At 41.0% G+C, this 19,934-nt stretch overlaps 1 protein-coding gene across 2 annotated transcripts in view; it reads left to right on the plus strand.

The window, feature by feature from the left end:
- Positions 1-5,340: 5,340 nt before the first annotated feature.
- Positions 5,341-19,934, plus strand: part of SEMA3E (semaphorin 3E) — a 283,264-nt gene continuing 268,670 nt past the window's right edge. For both annotated transcript variants that reach the window (XM_032801538.2, XM_032801539.2), the window contains exon 1: positions 5,341-5,434. The gene's annotated coding sequence lies outside the window, so the exon portion shown is untranslated. The remainder of the gene's footprint in view (positions 5,435-19,934) is intronic.

The following is a 19,934-nucleotide window of genomic DNA, read 5'->3' on the forward strand; positions in this document are numbered from 1 at the left end:
AAAAAAAGGCACCAGGACTATTTTAACTATGTTAAAATATGGGCAAAAAATCACATTTTTCTCCAGCCTCATTCTTGGAAATGGCTGAAGTCATCCAAAAAATGAGCCTGAGCCAGACACCTGGCATGGAAAACTTCAGCCCAAATGCTTAAAGTTTGGCAAAGTTATTAGCAGCTGAGAACAGGGTCTTAAATTGGGAAGTGTTGGGCACCCTTAATAATAGGCAATGCTACCAGCCCCCATCTATGATGAAAATACATGTGCTGCATACATAATTTGGTGGTGTGCTCCCCTTGAATTGCCTTTCACTAATTAACTTTGCCATCCAGCTCATTTCAGCTCAGTCCAGTTCTGACATTGCCCCTTCTTATTCTTGATAGAGTTCTACTGTATATGCTTTCTTTCACCTTCCTTCCCAAAGCATGCTGATATCACTGCCAGTACCCTATGACCACACACAAAGAGTTGAGATTTATAGCTGCAAGAATCTGATGCCAAATTCTGGAATGTATTTTTCCACAAGCAATAGCATCTTGGTATGTGACGGGCTTCCTGTCTGGTCTCACTGCTTTGGCCATCTTGGAATGGCATGAGAGGCTGGCGTAGAAGGGCTTTGGTCATGAGTTGTTCTCTCTCCTGGTGCCATTTTCCATTTACTTGCTTTTAAATCTGAGGAAACTTGATCCATTCTGGATGCTGTATTAGAAATCTGGGCTTACAAAAATACTATGAAGAGGCTATTTTTTGCTCTAGGAAAACATACCATTTGTCAATCCTGTCAGTGGTTTGTGATATACTGTGTAAGTAAATACACCGATTGTGAAACTGTGTATATTATGCATGCTTCATTTACATACTAAGTAGTCTTACTCTTTTTACACTGCACCTCTATGAGCCACTTTACTGGAGAACCGATTCCTCCCTCAGAAGTTACTGTAGGACAGGATCAGTAACTTTTGGCACACAGCCCATCAGGGAAATCCACTGGGGGGCTGGGACGGTTTGTTTACCTGCAACGTCCATAGGTTTGGCCAATCACAGCTCCCACTAGCCGCGGTTTGCTGCTCCAGGCCAATGGGGCCTGCGGGAAGCGGCACAGGCCAAGGGATATTCTGAACGCCGCTTCCTGCAGCCCCCATTGGCCTGGAGCAGCAAACCGCGGCCAGTGGGAGCTGCAATTGGCCAAACCTATGGACGCAGCAGGTAAACAAACTGTCCCGGCCCCCCAGAGGATATCCCTGATGGGCTGCGTGCCAAAGGTTGCCAATCCTTGCTGTAGGAGCTCATTTTCATGTGTCGCCACATGTAGTGAGAGAGTGTGTCATAATGGCTAGAGCACTAGAGTGGGATGCAAGAAACAAGTTATTCCCAGCTCTGCTCCTGAATTGTTGGGTGACCTTTCAAATTCTTGTCACTGCCACGTGCCTCAGTTTCCCCAGCTGTAAGATGGTTATTATGATGCTTTGTAAAGCTCTTAGAATTCTGCAAATGAAAAATACTATATAAAAGCTAGGTATTAGTATTAACAAGTTACCATATTGTAACAAGGATCAGCCTAGAGAGATTTTGGGGCTGTAAGTGAAAATTTAAAACTTTGAAAATGCTCTGGATATTTTCCTTTAGCTCAGTGCGAGAGGCCTGTGCCTCAAGTGCCGATGATTCCATGGCGTACATTAGATCCACAGAGGGATCACCACTTTTTCATATTGCAAGCTGTCTGCAGGCATAGAACGTAGGACTATCAGTATCAAAATCACAGGCCTTTACAACATCTATTGATTGGATACTACATGTGCATACTTCATAATATCTGAGTATGGATATGCCTTTAGCTGGCAGCAATACAAGGCTTTTATCCATGTGAGTGACCCAAGAGAAGAAGACTTATTATTTATTATTAATTTTCTTTTATTTGTATTACAGTGATGCTCCCAGACAAAATCAGGACTCCATTGTGCTACCTCAGGGGTTCTCAATCTTTTTTTGCTGGGACCCTCTTTGAAAATGTCAGGCTGTGACAACCCCCCTCCCCCATACCAAATCACTCTTACTTCTGCACTACTGCTGATGGCAGCACTACCTTTAGACTGCGTGACCAGCCACCACTTTCGCAACCCCTCTCCCCAATTGTCTTGTGACCCCCTTTTGGGTCAGGACCGCGAGTCTGAGAAACACAATGCTAGGTGTTGTGAAAACACATAGTGAACACCATCCCTGATCTGAAGAATTTACAATATAAGTAGACAACTCTAAGTATGGCAGGGAAGAAGTATTACATCCCCATTTTACACATAGGTGAAGTGACATGCTTGAGCTCTCACAGGAAGAACGCAGCAGAGTCAAAAAATGGAGTCCTGAGTCCTAGACTAATTCTTTATCACAATACATCAACGTTACATCTGCACATCTGATTGCCAACTGGGCCTGGAACCAAAAAATCCCCACAATAATACACTGAAGGCTGCAGCCAAAGTATTTTCATTCAGGCTGGAACAAACAGGAACCAAAGTCTTGTGGAAGATTCTGATTTCCTGACAAATTTTGCAGACTCCAGGTATTTGGCTAGTTCAGATAAGCATCCAGGTTCTGGGATATTTATCCACTCTGAATCTAAAGTGCAAGCCTTTGGAGGGCTGCCAATTAGCCATCACTATTTATTATCGTTAGCGTGGTGATATTGCAGACAGCATTTGGGGCAATGCTCTTTGAAGAGAGTATAATTACATCTAATAAACTAACTTGTGGACAGGGGGAAAAAAATGTTAGCAATCCATCAGCACCTTTCTTTAAAGCAGCTGCTCTCCTTTAATATGGTTGCTGTGGCTTTTAAATTACTACTCCCACCTGTCTTGTGTTTTTTGATTTGTGGGGAGCTAGGCTTTCTAAATCAGGCATCTGAAGGGAGCAAGGCAGAGGAGCAGCAGAAACTGGGATGTTTCGAAGTCCATCACTAGAGTCGGGTCATGACACCAGCATAATCATTTATAAATCTCCTCCTCCTTAAAACATGTTGTAATCCAGTTGTGTGGGTTCTAAAAGGGCAGGTCAGTGACTGTTGATAGTTGTTATTTTCTGTAAGAAGCATGTTTGTGAGGTTTTTTATCATCAGAATATAACAAGCCTAATTTTGATGAAAGCATGTTTATAACTCCGGTGGCTATCATTCTTTCCTGACAAATGGCTCAGTGCCACTCACTAAAAACACTGCAGGCAAGTCTTGCTTGTGTAACAATAAAATAAAAAGCATTTCATTTCATACTGGTAAAATCTCTGGACCATTTCCCACTGGATGTGGCACTAGGGATGTATGAAGCTATAGCAGCACAGTGCCTCAGGGGGTTGTAGAAAGAGCCCACTCAGAAGCAGTACATACTGGTGGTTTCAAAAGGTGCATCATGCTACCTGCACACCCTGCCTTCTATCTTATGATAGTCATGTCCCCTTCTGACTGGCTTATATCACTGTGTCCAAAAGCAGAATTTGGACCAGTATGAATAATAATAGCAGCAAAGAATCCTGTGGCACCTTATAAACTAACAGACGTTTTGGGGCATGAGCTTTCGTGGGTGAATACCCACTTCGTCAGATGCATGTATTCACCCATGAAAGCTCATGCTCCAAAACATCTGTTAGTCTGTAAGGTGCCACAGGATTCTTTACTGCTTTTACAGATCCAGACTAACACGGCTACCCCTCTGATACATGAATAATAATATCACTCTTCACTTTCAAAGCGCTTCACAGCCTGTCCTTACCCTGTCTATCAAGTCTCACAGCCTATCAAAATGTCCACTTCTGCCTCTGATCAGCCCATGACACCAGCCTTAATATACCACTTGTTAAATTTCCAAACATCACCTTAATTCTTTTTCCCAGCCAGCCTCTCACCCTTGGGAGGCATTCCCCATAAACACCCAAAAAACTATCTCATTATCCTCTTTCAAAACCCTCCTTAGAAATACTCCTTTGCCAGGGTGCTTACAAAAAACTTGATAATAGTTAGGCCGCTGGTGTGCTGATACTACTGATGATCATGCTGATTAATATAGTCTCATTGTTTCCTTGTGCTCCTTCCATCTGTGCGTCAGCATCCACCGGTTGTGTCTTGTCTAATACTTAGATTGTAAGCTCTTTGGAGCAGGGACGCTGGTGGTAGCTGCTTCCATGGCCAACACCAAAGCAGGGGCTGCATAACACTGGTGTGGAACTGGTATAGCTCCATTTGAGTGGAGCTGGTGGAAGAGAAAGGAGAATCAGGCCCATTGTGTTTTCTCACCTTGCACCCATACATAAGCACCTAAGATCCTGCAAATACAGTATTTGAGAGACATGGATTATATTCTATGAGAATTACACAAGTGGGCAAACTTTATATTCATGGCAAACCCCTCTAAAATCAGTTCACATTTGTTTTCAGTACACATGTGCTCTTCCCACTGTAACAGAGTATATGGGTCTTGATTACAGTTTGTATGTTTTGCTGTCAGCAAAAAATACAATGTATTTCACTGTGCAAAAGAAGAGACTGAAATGCCTTCAATTACATCTGCATGACCCAGTGACTCATTCTCTATTTTAGGAATAGTCCCAATTTCCAGTTGTGAAAATTAAGCTTTCAGCTCAGAATTATGCAAAAGCCAACAAAAGCTGGAGGTTCTTAAGGTGCTGGGCTATGCACCCAGTAATATTATGACAGTCAAATTATAAATACAAGGGGCCAACTTCTGCTCTCACTTACAGTGGTGTAAATTTAGAGCAAATCCATTGGATTTACGTGGTAGAATATATGGATTTGCATGGAAGATTACACATAAGCAGGTGGAGTTCTACCCTGCTCTGAGCTGAGCATACATGCACTGTGGGTCTGATCCTGCTCCATTAAAGTTAATGGGAGTTTTGCAATTGAGTTCATTGTGAGTAGGACTGAGTCGTACTTAAAGTCTAATTCTTCACTGCCTTGCACCGTGCGTATAACTTGCACTAGTGTGAACTGGCTGTAAAATGCTACTATTCTATCAGACTTGGTAGCATTTTACTCCCACTCTGCACTGATAGAAATTAATGGACCAGATGCAAGGCAGTGAAGAACCAGGTTTGTAAAATCCAAGTGTATCCCCTTGTTCTGTGGGTAACTCAGATAACAGTCTCAGTCTGTATAACTCAGCCTGTGCTTTCTCCCCAGGGATAGCTTTTCCTAAGGCTTACCTATTTTTCTTCTAGATCCTCAGCCTGTGAAAGAGTGACTCCAACCCCCGTATGCTCCTACAGTGGAGCTCATTAGATACCTGATCTGTGCTGAGTGACTCATCACTGATCACACTGCACCGCTGTTGAGTTGGAAGGATGCTTTCTGAGCCTCTGGATAGTGGGGCTGGCTTTTAGGGCTCGCAAGGGAGAATCTCACCTTTCAGTTAAAAGAAACGGAACATAGCAGGTATGTTTTTTTACCTTGTTTCCTTGCAGAGATGCCTTGAAAATATAAATTGATACAAATGAATGTAAGCTACCATTAGAGTTAAAAGCAATATTCAGCTGGGCTCTCCTTCTGAAGCAGAAAATGTGGCAGAGAGCTATAAGGAGACATATTCATATTTTATGTAAAAATAATCAGTTATATTTGGGTTTATCTCATAGAATAAGCTTTCGCTCAAATCCATATGCTGGCCTACATGTAGGAGCGTGAGCATAGTGGAGAAAAATCCCTGTCTCTGCTTGTTAACATCTGTAGCCCTCCCAGAGGCTGGGAATGAACTAGCTAGATCTCCATTAGGTAGCTGCTGTCCAGCATTTGCACTCATTATTGCAGTAGCAGCTACAACAAGGTGGAGTTTCCATCACTAATTTTGGGGAGAGTGGTTCATTATTTAGGCCTTGGAATACGCTCCTGCCTATGCCAGGTGCTCCAGAAGAGGAGAAACCAGTCATCTGGTATAACATTCAGCCACATGTCCTTTGAGTTACTTGTATACGATAACACTAACAAATACAGGCTTCAGTTATGCCATGACTCTGTATGGAGCCTTATTTGCTTCAGTGGGGTTCTATGTGAGTGCGCAGGTCTGGCCTGCACAGCGCAAACACTAGGACTGAGGGTATAGGCTGGTGAGAGAAGGTAAAGAGCTTTTCTCTTACAGAGACTGCGTATAACTCCTTCTGATTCCACAAAAGCTAAACTCCAGGCAAACCAATTCTAAAACATCATCCCTTCCTTTTAATTATAAAGCCAAAGATTGAACTGTGCTTAGCAATATGTAAAAATAGAATGTGCTGTTGACAAGATATCATTATCTGATGCCTTGTTACTAATTCATTTGTTTTAAAAGGAATTGCTTGGAACAAGTCACTGTTAATTGTATAGCAGGTTACACTTACTTTGCATGAGAGCATCAGATGGAACTGAGTTCCCCAAATCGTCTTTATGAGTGACTTCTAGACTCTCAGGCACCTATTAGCTGTCCTTATTCAGCAAAATGCTTCCAATTCCATCAACTGAGTCTTATTTTACTGCAATTTTTCTACAGTGCCCTGCTATAAAAAGTAAATTTGTTGGAGCAGTTACAAAGGAAAAACTATTAAGCAGGTCAAAATCTTAAAACATATTAAAGGTATAATAACATCTTACATTTTTAAGTAGCATCCTCCATCTCTGAGGATCAAAGTGCTTTACAAATGTAGACTCCCAATGATTTCATAGAATTTGGCTCTTAAATGGATACACACAATGGGGGAGAGGCAGTGGGGTGGATTCAATCCTACTATTATGGGTTGGGGTGAGAAAATCCCTGCCAAACCTACCACTTGTAGAACTTCTTATTGCTCCTACCATGACAGTATAATTCCTTTCCACACCATGTCTGCCAAAGCTCATCCCCCTTTTCAGGAATGTGTGGACACTCTAATCACAGAGTTGAAACACACTGTTGGCACTATATGGAAAATATAATAATAATACTAACAGGAGGAGTGCCACCTCCTGAATCCGCATCACATATAGTCTTGCACATCTGCAATTTTTTCTCATATAGTATATAATTTCAAATGAACAGTTTCAACATTTTTCTTTTAAATGAATCATTGGGGCGATTTTTGCACTGAATATTTCCCCTGAAAATATATTAGTCCACTTTCTTTATGCAGTCACTGATAATATGAAAACTGTGTTTCTCCACCTTTCAGGCTATCTTCTTTAAGTGTATTATTGAGGAAAATACTTTAGACGCACAATTGCTGTTCTACACACAAAGTCTGTTATTTGATGGGTTGTAGAGTACTTATGTAGCAAAAGTACCAGAATTTAAACTCTTCTAAAACCTAGATGTTAATGGTCAAATCAATGCTTGTGCAGTTAAAATGATTGGAAGTCAATAATTAGATCAGCTCTCTAAATATCTAGCAATTTGGATGTAATAATAATGATATATAACACCTAGCTTTCATATAGGACTTTTCATCAGTGAATGTCAAAATGCTATAAAAAGGAATTCAGTATTATCTCCATTTTACAGATAGGGAAACTGAGGACAGAGAAGTGAAGTGACCTGCCCAAGGTCACCCATCAGGCCAGTAATAGAGTTGGGAATAGAACCCAGATCCCCTGAGTTCAGTGTTCTATGCACTAGGCCCTACTGCCTCTCAAAAAAATATCTCCCAGTGAATAAGGCATATAGCCTACTATAAATTATTATTTGTACCACAGCAGTGCCCAAAGGACCCAGTCATGACCAGCATCCAATTGTGCTAGATCAGGGGTCGGCAACCTTTCAGAAGTAGTGTGCTGAGTTTTCATTTATTCACTCTAATTTAAGGTTTTGCATGCCAGTAATACATTTTAATGTTTTTAGAAAGTCTTTTTCTATGTCTATAATATATAACTAAACTATTGTTGTATGTAAAGTAAATAAGGTTTTTAAAATGTTTAAGAAGCTTCATTTAAAATTAAATTAAAATGCAGAGCCTTCCGGACCGGTGACCAGGACCCGGGCAGCATGAGTGTCACTGAAAATCAGCTCACGTGCTGCCTTCGGCACACATGCCATAGGTTACCTACCCCTGTGCTAGATACTGTACAAATACAGAACAGACTAACATGGAACATTGAAACTCATAAATGCCAAAAAATTCAGATAAGGGGGAATACATCTCTTTGTAACAAAGCTTAAACTTACTTGTTTATTGATTAAAACGACATTCCATACATAATTTTCCCCCAAGCCAAGCCCAAAGATGTATTCTGTAAAGGGAACCCCACACATTTAATATTTGCAGTGCATATTTCTAGATATAATTGTACAAATAAAGATTTTGAGTATGAATCACAGGCTACAATGCTATTAAAGGCATTTCTAATATAGCTGTAAATTAGGTATGTACTTGTGCTCCGTTTGTGTAATATTCCATTAAAAATCAGTAGTGTGTCTCTCCACTGTTTAAATGAAAGATTAGGCCCTGTTTTCCTGCAGTACCAGGAGAATCGTCTCCTGATAGTTTTACCTTCTCTATTTTGATTGCATATTAGCTCAAGCTTTTAATGTTTTGATTTTAGCTATGTAATTTTGAAACTATTGTCCATCACGCTGACCAATATTGGTCTCATTGGTTCCTTGTACTTCCCCATCCCTTAGGTTGTAAGCTTTTGGAGCTGGAGACTGTTTTTTGTTCACTGTTTGTACAGTGCCTAGCACAATGGGGTCATGATCCATGACTAGGGTTCTTAGGAACTACAGCTCTGATCCTCAAAGGTATTTAGGCACCTAACTCCCATCTAGACCAGTATCTTGTCTTCATCAAATGATTCATCCCCTGTCACCCATTCCCAGCTTCTGGCAAACAGAGGTTAGGGAAGCACAAAGAAGTCCCAATCCCAGTATGGTGTCCCTTGGCACTACCATACTATAGTATCAGTAAAATTGCCTCTAGATGGTACCATATGACCAATATGGTAACTAATACTAAAAGTTAGCAATATGAGACTTAGTAGGAGTAACTGAGCAAATGATAATTATAAACCTTGATCATGCTCAATTAAGCCAATTCAGTGCAAGACTTCAATACAGAATTCTATGGAAGTTTTGCCTGTGCATTTGGTGCAGTAATAATATCTAGTACTTATAGAGCACCTCACATTTTCAAAGCACAAAGCATTACCTAACTTGTCGCCATAGCAACCCTTCAAGGTGGGTAATATTATTTCATACATTTTACAGAAGAAGAAAACTGAGTCAGAGAAGTTGTGATTTTTCCCAAGGCCACACAGCAAATAAATCCATGGCAAAGCCAGGCTTAGCACTGAGGAATTCCTGGCTTCCATACCTGTGCTCAGTTCCCCAGGCCACTCTGCCACTTAGTTAACTAATTAAAAATAGGAATTGTATGTCCCCATGAGTGTAATTGTTCTTCCATTTAGTCTATTTTCTCTAGGATTAAAAGTCTGTGGCGCTAATGTCATCAACTTTGTCCCCCCCCCGCCCCTTTTACTAGCAGATTTACAGTAATGCTTCAGGACAGAAAGAGGCCGTGTGGCTGCATGCAATCTTTCTCTGTAGTACTTACCCCCTGAATTTTTTTTTATTTTTTTTCTGTGCTTCAGAGTGCTTCTCTAACACTTTTGAATGATCACAGCTGTGGTTTCTGGTGCCATCTCAATTGATCCATTCTACATGTTAATTATCCCTTCCCCTTCTCCTGATTGCCACAGAGCCTGGAATTTTCTTTTTTGACCTTGTTAATTTCTCTTCATGTCTTCTATACTCCTCAGAGTTTTATGTAACCTCCATTCCCTTTTAAATCCCCTTTTCTTCTTCTTGTTACTATTTGTATTACCCTAACACCCAGAGGGGTTGTGCTACATTCGGTTTCTGCATAGACATAGGTAGTTCTGCCCCCAAAGACTTTACAAGCTAAGAAGGGGTTTGTAATCTTAGAAAACATAAATTTGCTTTTTCTGTCTTTGTGTTATTGATGCCCCCTTTATACCAATTCGAGTTCTTTGTTGTATTTTCAGCAATTTAGTAATATTTAGTAGTCCTTTTGACCTTTGCACAGTAATCTTAACAATCTATTCTAATTGGTGCTCTACTCCTTACTATATACAACTCTATATTTGTTTGCTTCCTATTTCCATATTTTACTTTGAGTTAATGTATGGTATATCCTCTTCCCCAGCTTTCATTTGGATACCACTCCCTGGGAGGCTTGCATATGCTGGTTATGTATTTGCTTGCATGTACTCCATATATTTGCTTTAAAAGAGCTGTGTAGTAACTTGTAACTTCTGGCAATACACTGTTCATAGTCCTTGGAAGGAAAAGATATGCTCAGGTGCTGGCATTTAGGCAGACTGGCTTGCTGTCAGTATGTCATCAGTGTAAGGCTGTTTGCTGTGCAGCATTACAACCTCGGTCAGGAGAGAGAGATGTGGGCTCCACCCAAGAGAGGTGACAGCTGGGAGCTCGGAAACTTAAGTGGGTGCCCTCGAGAGCCGAGAAAGAGGGGAACAGGTGCAGTTATCCTGAAACGGGGACAATATGGTGACTGTGTGGATGGGATCTATCACACTTAGGAATTGCCAATAAATTGCTAACAAGTATTGTAGAAGGAAAAAACACAGAGAAAAGTGTATCATTCTTTTGGGGGAAAGAATAGCAAAAAGAGACACAGGAATAGGATTTAGGACCCATGGAAGAAACAGATGTTGAACTTGTATGAGCAGCTAGATTCCCCAGGGAGTGGTACTTCTCTGGAAGCGTTTACAACCTAAGTACTTTACCTTAATCACCCTCACTGTATTTTAGTTCCTGTAGGAGCTGTGTAACTTCCCCGTAGACTAGAATGCAGTCATATTGAAAATATTCATAAATGCAGTATGGTATGATACCCAAAGATATTGTATGGGATTGAAGTGTCGGTCACAAAGATGCTATCTGATTTACTCTAATTATACTAGAGTTTAGTAAAGTGCACCCACTGAATTAGAAGGATACGTCCACCTCTGGATAGGAGAAATCTTGATGCCAGGTAGTCTTGGTGTTTGTACAACATTTCTATGCTGTCATACAGAAGAGCTGTGACTGAGGACAAGAGATGCAACTTGTCAATGGACATTAATCCCATGAAGATCTGTTCAGTTGCACTCTTTTAGATAGGGCATAGTCTGGTCAATCCAGACTCTTTTTCCTCATTAGTGGCTACTTTGATCAGTGTCAGATGTTTATATTGTTTGTGGAGAAGGCAGACCATGTCTTGGCTGGTCTCCCTGGACCTTTTGACTGTGTGATTTCAGATGGGTCTTGCTCCTTGATTGAATTCAACTTGGCTTCTGGTAAGGATTTCTGTGGCCTTCAGAATTCTTTGTGCCCAGCTACCTGCTGTTCTGGTCCTTGTCCATCTTGAGTGCTTTAAGTTAACAGTGATGCTGTGATGACATAATCAGGCATTACTAGTTGCTCAGATAACAAAGGTAAGATAATGACCAATCTTAAACATACAGAGATCCCTACCATCCTCAGAAAATCTTCTCTTAATGTTGGTGGCCTTGCAAGGCTGAAACTACTTCTTCTTGGAGATTATAGTTAGGAAAATGGTGGCTATTCATTTATACTTTTATTTGGACACCAGTAACATCCTGAAAGATTACAGCCTTCCTCTAAATGTAGATGCTTTTAAGGGTCACATGAATAAACCCTGTAGATTTTAGTTTGGAGTCACATGGTGCTTTGGTCATTTTCTCAGTCTCTGGCAAAAAATAATAGAATGCGTCCAATGAAGTGGGTATTCACCCACAAAAGCTTATGCTCCAATACATGTGTTAGTCTATAAGATGCCACAAGATTCTTTGTTGCTTTTTATAGAAATCATAGAATCATAGAACTGGAAGGGACCTCGAGAGGTCATCTTGTCCAATCCCCTGCATTTGTGGCAGGACTAAGTACAGGTCTGTCGCAACTTACATGCATTTAACATGCACGATTTCAGCTTTATGCTTCAGCTTTATGCTGCCCGGAGTCCAGGGGGGGCGTGGCCTCAAGTGGAAGAAGCATGACCTCAAGATTTAAAGCTCCTGGGGGATCAGCTGTGGCTGGGAGTCCCAGGGCCTTTAAATCACTCAGGGGGCTCCCAGCTGCAGAGGGACACAGCACTCCAGTTGAGGCCTACTCAGCATGGAGTAGAGTAGAAGAATTACTTCTTGTGTCTTGAGTATACATCTCAGAATGATGTTTGCTTTTTTTGCAACAGCATTACATTGTTGACTCATATTTAGCTTGTGATCCACTGTGACTCCCAGATCCTTTTCCACAATTACTCCTTTCTAGGCAGTCATTTCCCATTTTGTATCTGTGCAACTGTTTGTTCTTTCCTAAATGGAGTACTTTGCATTTGTTATTATCAAATTTCATCCTATTTACTTCAGACCATTTCTCCAGTTTGTCCAGCTCATTTTGAATTTTAATCCCATCCTCCAAAGCACTTGCAACTCCTCCCAGATTGGTATCGTCTGCAAACTTTATAAGTGTATTCTGTATGCCATTATCTAAATCATTGATGAAGATATTGAGCAGAACTGGACTCAGAACTGATTCCTGTGGGATCTCACTCGTTACTGTGACTGTGACTGTGAACCACTGATAACTACTCTCTGGGAATGATTTTCAACCAGTTTTGCACCTTATAGTAGCTCCATCTAGGTTGCATTTCCCTAGTTTATGAGCAGGTCATGTGAGACAGTATCAAAGGCTTTACTAAAATCAAGATATACCACGTCTACCATTTCCCCCACATCCACAAGGCTTGTTACCCTGTCAAAGAAAATGATCAGGTTGATTTGACAAAATTAGTTTTTGACAAATCCATGCTGACTCTTACTTATCACCTTATTATCTTCTGATGAATACAATGGGCCTCTCAGCAGCTTCTGAGATGATAGTGAGTTGTTCTTTGCTGACTAAGGGTTGCTGTAAGTGTGTCTGGAACTGACCTGCCCTGATTCAAGTCATACTCAGAAGACAACAGTCTGTTAATAGTGATGGTTAATTGTGTGTCGCCACTGACAAGGTTGATATTGCATCCCTCTGGCATCTTTTCTGTCTCCCATGTTGTTCAACATACATACAAGGTCACTTGGTGAGATCATTTCTAAATGTAGGGTAGAGTACCATTAGGAAGCTAGTGACATAGCTATATGTCCCTTTTCCCTTATGCTCTGAAAATTCAGTCTATGCCCTCAGTCAGTGTTTCCCAAAGCATGGTACACGTATCCCTGGTGGTACATGAAAGAGTTTCAAGGGGTACGTGGCCTGTTCACCCCAGCTGGCAAGGGGCCGGCAGCGGGCTGAGCTGGGCAGGAGGCCAGGCCCCCAGGTGGCAAGGGGCTGGCAGTGGGCTGTGCGGGGCCAGTGGCCAGGACCCCAGACCCGCGGCGGGCTGAGTGGCTCAGCCCAATGCCGGCCCGAGGTTCCGTCTGCCGGTCCCACTCAGCTTTCTGCCGGCCGGGGGTCCCGTTCACCCAGGCCAGCAATGGGCTGAGCTGGGCTGGCAGACAGAACCTCAGACCCACGGCGGGCTGAGCGGCCGGGGGTCCTGTTCACCCAGACTGGTAAGACAAATGTCTCAAAGAGGGTGTGCAAGTGTTGCAAGTTTGTGAAACACTGTCCTCAATGATTGCAGGTATCAGTCTGCAAGTCTGGAACAGAAAAGTCTATCTGCCTCATAGAGGTCATGTGTGGGGAGGCCCACACTTCCTTCGTGTCCCTGGCTGGGATTTGTTTAGAGAGGTAGTGAGTCAGACTGAGGAGCTCAGTGAGAACATTTTACCTTGCTCTTCCCCAGGAGGCCGGTTTGTGTTGTAATGCAATGTACCAATTTGTGTGTATTGTTTTGTATTTTACAAGATGAACACAGTTCTTTTTCCTGATCTTTGTTGTGCTTATGTTTCCTGACTATGTGTTTCAGTTTCTGCATTCCATCAGCCTGTAAACCTGCTGTCTGAGAAGTCAGAATTGAGTTAAGCTGAGATGAAGGTTACTGTATGTGATGTAAATATGTGTGAGTTGGCAATACAATATTACCCTTTCATTTTCCATAAATGTATGGGACTTCGAGCATGGAGTCTGGCAGAAAGTCTACAGTGTTCATAACTAACAAATCAGCCTTGAATTTAGACTTAATAATTCATGTGGGTACAAGTAGATGCCTGCAAACGAGATGAAATGATTTAGTTTAATGACTCTACAACTCATGAACTAGACGACTTTAAGACTCATGTTTCTAACCACTGAAATTTAAAGTAACAGATGCTTCAGTAATGGGAAGACTTCTAAATTAAACTAAATCTTATGGTTATATGCTGTCACTATTCAAAAAATATTCCTCGTCTTAGAAATAGTCACTCAGATATTCTCTGTGTTATAATTATTAGTTTTCCTTTAATAATCCAAAAATACTGGTGAAAAAGTAAAATGAGTTCTATGAAGTTTTAAAATAATCTTAAAATATAACTTAGTGAATTGTCTTACTGAATGCTTTACTCATGACTTATTGGGCTCAATACATGGGTGGCATTGTTCGGCCTGAGTTTTATAGGAGGTAATATTTGGTGATTTAATGGACCCTTTTGGGCTTGAAGTGCATGAATCCACTTCCCCTCTTAGATACACATATAAGAGATCAAATTTTCAAGGTTGGAAATTTTCAGTGAAGAACCATGTCAGCTTTCTAAAAAAATAAGTGGGTAGGATGACTAAAATACAAAGAGTAAAGACAACAACAGGAAACAAACAAACAAACAAAATCACAAACCAGTAGAAGGAGTTTTCTGTCAGTTGCATTTCAACTGAGCATAAAATACCAGAGTGTGGCCTGAGCCATACCTCTATCTAACCCCAAAATACTTCGATGACCCTAACAGTGTAGTCCAGGGATCAGCAACCTTTGGCACGCGGCCTGTCAGGGAATCCGCTGGTGGGCTGGGATGGTTTGTTTACCTGCCGCTTCAGCAGATTCGGCTGATCACAGCTCCCACTGGCCGCGGTTCTCTGTTCCAGGCCAATGGGGGCTGCAGGAAGCGGCACAATGCAGGCCGAGGGATGGGTTGGCCGCCACTTCCCACAGTCCCCATTGGCCTGGAACTGTGAACCGTGGCCAGGGGGAGCTGTGATTGGCCAAACCTGCAGATGCTGCAGGTAAAAAAACTGTCCCGGCCTGCCAGCGGATTTCCTTGACAGGCCGTCTGCCAAAGGTTGCTGATCCCTGGTGTAGCCCATACATCCCTCTTTTCCCTAATATACTTCCTCATCAGCTTAACCCCCATGTGATTCTGGTTACTTCAAAGCAAAGGAGTTTTCTAACCAGCAAAAGAAGGGAGAGACTAAAATCGTACACACCCATTCAACCTGATACATCCCCCAGACACACTGCCACTGACTTGTTTCCTGTCCTATACATCTCTGCCACCTTATCTAGATGGTGATTGCACACACTCAATCAAGCTTTTAATTCTCATTAAATATTACCTGGCAAACTAACTGTGTGTTACAGGTAAGGCAAAGGTAGAAAGCTAAGTTCCCTCTAAGCTGTGCGGCCGCATAGCAGCCTTATGATGCCTCTCCCCCAGCCCTGAACCTGCCGCAGCTTGGAGAGAGGCGGCCCTCCCCTGGCCCCAGCATGGCCTGGACCTGCTGTGGATGGGGAAGAGGTGCCCCTCCCCCGCAGCCCATGTGCAGCTGCAGGTAGAGAGAGCTTGGGAGAGTTCTATCTCTCTCTCTTTCTTTCTTCCATAGCTCCAGGACAGCCTGCACCCAAAACCACTCATCCCTGGCCCTACCCCAGAGCCCGCACCCCTAGCTGAAGCACTCAACCCCTGCACCCCAACCCTCTGCCCCAGTCCTGAGACCCCTCTCACACTCCAAACCCCTCAGTCCCACCACATTAATTTTTTTATGTGCACCAGTATGAGAGTGATGTGTCACACATCACCTCCATATTGGTGCACATAACAAAATTCATTCTGTACAGGTATGGTAAAAATTAGAGAGAACACTAGTAGAGAGACCTGCTATTCAGGAGTAAAAATGGTAGGTGCTATGGGAGAGGTGTTATAATGATGACAGGCACAGCACCTCTTATCTAATGATCCTATAGCACTCAGCAGACTTTAATTCTCACTAAGTATTACCTGGCAAACTAACTGTGTGTCACAGGTAAGACAAAGATAGAGAGCTATGTTCCCTCCAAGCTACTCGGCTGCACAGCAGCCTATTAAGCGCTTTAAAGAGATCACTGAAATATAGCCACCTCTAGGGATGGAGAATGGCAGATTTAAGAGTGTAAATCAAGATTATGTAAGGAATCAGGACAGAAAGTGAGGAATATTTGAATCAGTGGATACTACGTGAGAAATGTAGGGGGAGCAGAAAGGAATAAATCTATTGGAGTTTAATCAGGATACAGGGAATAAGGTTCTTGTAAGAAATGCCATTAGGTCAGGACCACAGCTATATCTCTTATCTGAAGGATAGCACTCCTATGAATATGCTGGCTCCTATAATAATACATTATATTTAACTTTTCTATTATAAAATGCTTCTGATTCATATAGCATCTTTCCTTGAAGGAAACACTGGGGGTGAATTCCCGCACATTACTCTCTAGTGACTTGACTAGGATTTTACCCCACCTGTATGGATTTGGGAAGTAGGTTTGTTTGTTTGTTTGTTTGTTTTGCAAGGTTGACAGCTTTCTCATTTTTGTTTGTTTTTCATTTTTGTTTTGGTAACATGTTCAGAAGCATTGAGGTAGATCTCTTCCTTTTCCAAGGTACCTGCGGTGATTCCATTTAGGCTCCTATAATATACAGTATTTAAAAAGAAGATGAATAAGGCTCTTATTCCATTTAAACAGGATTCTCAATTCTGAAATAGCTGTTATAACATTATAAAGTTTCTTGTTGAGTCATTTTCTATAAAACACAAAATGGGTTTTATACAACTTTTTTTTTTCCTTGAGTGCTTAGGGAAAATTCTTGACACAAAGCCTTCATTGGCAATCACAATCTGTCTTTGTGTGGCAGGCAGGTGCTAATTGGCAAAAGTGAAGGGAGTCTGGAACAAACACATAGCTCAGTATAGCCAGCCCTGTTCAGCTGCAAAAAGAATGTTCTTTGAACTTTTCCTGGCTGTTCATCAAATCAAGCTTTTCAGGGCAACAAATGCTTAGCTTTGTAGCAGTGTTAAGAGTACAATATTTGTAGCTGTGGGGTTGTGACAAAGTGTACTGGCTTAGTTTCCTGATAGTTTTTATTGTGGAAGAAATAAATTTAATCAGTGATACAGTTTAAGCTGTTAATGTAGCTTTTGTTTTAACACTTAACTGTTTCATGGGAACTGCTTTGGTCCCTAAGATGCAGAAATAGTGTTTTTGATTTAGGACATAGAGACTAAAGTGTACCGTGTAAGTTACTATAAAGCTCTAATTTCACTGAGATTTTCTCTCATGTCAATAAGTATGTGATTAAGAAAGTTTAGTATTTAAAAGCATGAAGCTGAAATCACTATGTTGTTGTGTATGTATTTTTTGTATGTTAACAGCCATATTCAGGTGGCTTTACCTATGTTGACTAGGACCTTACTGTCCCCTAATCTGCATGTAGTCCTGTTATGTGCTGTAAGATTAATCATGGAGTAAGGTCCAACTCACAGTTTAATATTGGTAGAATCACACCTACATGTCTTTCAGCCTATAGTAAACTTCTTTAAGATGTTAAGACATTAAGATGTTAAGCTTTTTGTATTTTGTTTTTTTTTAAATAGCCTCTAATTTTTCAGTTGCACTTAATGGGGGGCATGACCATAGTATTTAGATGACATAACTATCTCATTGTTCCTGCAAATCATATATATAAATGGCATTGCTTTTGTCCCCAAACTGAAGGTTGAACTGAGCCCCTTCAAAAATTAGTCCTAAGAAATATCTTTCAAAATGTGTCTCACACATAGCTGTATTTAATAACAATATCAGATTTAAAATGATCATGCAGTATGCTATAAAAATTGTGGTTAGTGGTGTGTAAACTGCTAGATAATACAAATATAATTTTCCAGGTCTAACAATATTGATTCTTCAGGAAAAGTCCTTCAGAACTTAATGGAAAAGTATAATAATCTTATAAGTGTCTAGCTATCCTTTTTGAACTTCAGCAATGTGATCCAATGGTTGGAGCAGTGGACTGGGACTCTGGAGACCTGGGATCTATTCCCAGCTGTGTTATTATGTGCTATGTCTCTGTGACTCTGTCCTCAGTTCCCAACCTTTGTGTTTCCTTGCCTTGGTCGGGTGGGATTTTCAAAGGCACCTAAAGGAACTAAATGTGAATTTCATTGGTATTTGGAGGCCTGACTCCAAATGATTGGATGTTCCTTAGAAAATCTCAGCTTTAGATTGTTAATTCTTCACAGCAGGGACTCTTTCCGTAAGTATTTGTAGAGCACAAGGCACAATGAGCCCCACATCTTGGTTGGGGGCTTCTAAGCCAAATAATAATAATAGCATATAGAACTTATACAATATCGAATTATAGATCTCATCCGTAGCCCATAGAACTTTATGGATTGATTTCCTTTCTAGGGTTTCTTTCAACCATTCTCCAAACTTTTATACATGTGTACAATAATTTCTAAAGAATTTTGCCTCTGTTAAATTCTATGTACATTAGATAATGCTGTAAATCATTAAAAGTCTGAAAAAAAATTGTGGAGGGAAACTGACTCTGAATGAACAACAATATAGTGAGCTAAAGAATTCTAGTTCACTTTTGAATGTTCTTATCTTTAGTCATGATTTACTACATATGTGAGGGTTGTCACTGGCCTGCACAAGAAATTGCCTTCAGTTATGTTGAGTTTCTGCAAAAAAATTTGCACTTTTCACTGCTAAAATTATCATGATTTTACTTAATTTACAGTGAAAATGTATTTTCCTGTACAGAGACCTTGCTAGTATTCATTGAAAATCTGAGGCATGAATTTGTAATTAAATTGTGAGGCCCACTTTTGGAACATTAGTTAGAGCTTCCCTTCTTGTTTTTGAAAAACTAAGGGTTCAACTGCACCAAGGGAAAAAGGCACAAGGTCTTTCCTACTTGTGCTCGAGCATGAGGCCAGACACAATGACGGTGCTTATATAACAGTTACCATCTTGGCTGATACACTGGGAAATGAAGCAGGGATTTCTATAGCTAAAAGCATAAGCAGCTAAAGCTTAAGCTATGAACATACAGGCTCTATAACTGGGTCTGTAACAAATATGAGCATGGAAACCATTACGCTGCATTTAGACAGGAGACACTTTGCACACCCTCTCATTAAAGTGTATGAAAACTGATGTTGCATGCCATGCCAAAGATGACAGAACAGAGCCCTTTAAATTTAATTTCTGAAATGACTTGCTGCATTGCTCTGAAATGCTTATGAGAAAGAACATCTGTTATTCCTCCTCTAAGCATGTCTCTTCTCATCTTCTTTGAATGAATACACTGAATCAATGCAATTGTTTGGTGGCGACTGAGGAAGAAGTTTAATCAAATGGCTTTTAAGGTAGGAACAATCACAGATTAACACTGACAAGCAAAAATTAGTGTCTAAAAACATGAAGGGAGTCAAGATTAGGTAGAAACAAAGGGGCACATTTTTTTCTCTGATGTAATGCAGCATTTCCTTCCCAGATCCAAGACTTAATTTTTCTAATAGTTTTAGAGAACATAAATGAACAGGACTTTTTATAGGTCTTGGCTATCTACTCTCATTTCAGACTTCATTCATTGAGGAGATTTTCTCTTTCTGGACCCAATAAATATCTTCGCACGCCAAGATCTTTGACTAACTACTAGTGAAATCTGAGTCCTCTTGGACAAAAATAACTAGTGGACCTGACCCAATCACGAATATACA

This window comes from Chelonoidis abingdonii, chromosome 1 (assembly GCF_003597395.2).
Source record: "Chelonoidis abingdonii isolate Lonesome George chromosome 1, CheloAbing_2.0, whole genome shotgun sequence".
In the NCBI taxonomy this organism is placed as follows: Eukaryota; Metazoa; Chordata; order Testudines; family Testudinidae; genus Chelonoidis; species Chelonoidis abingdonii.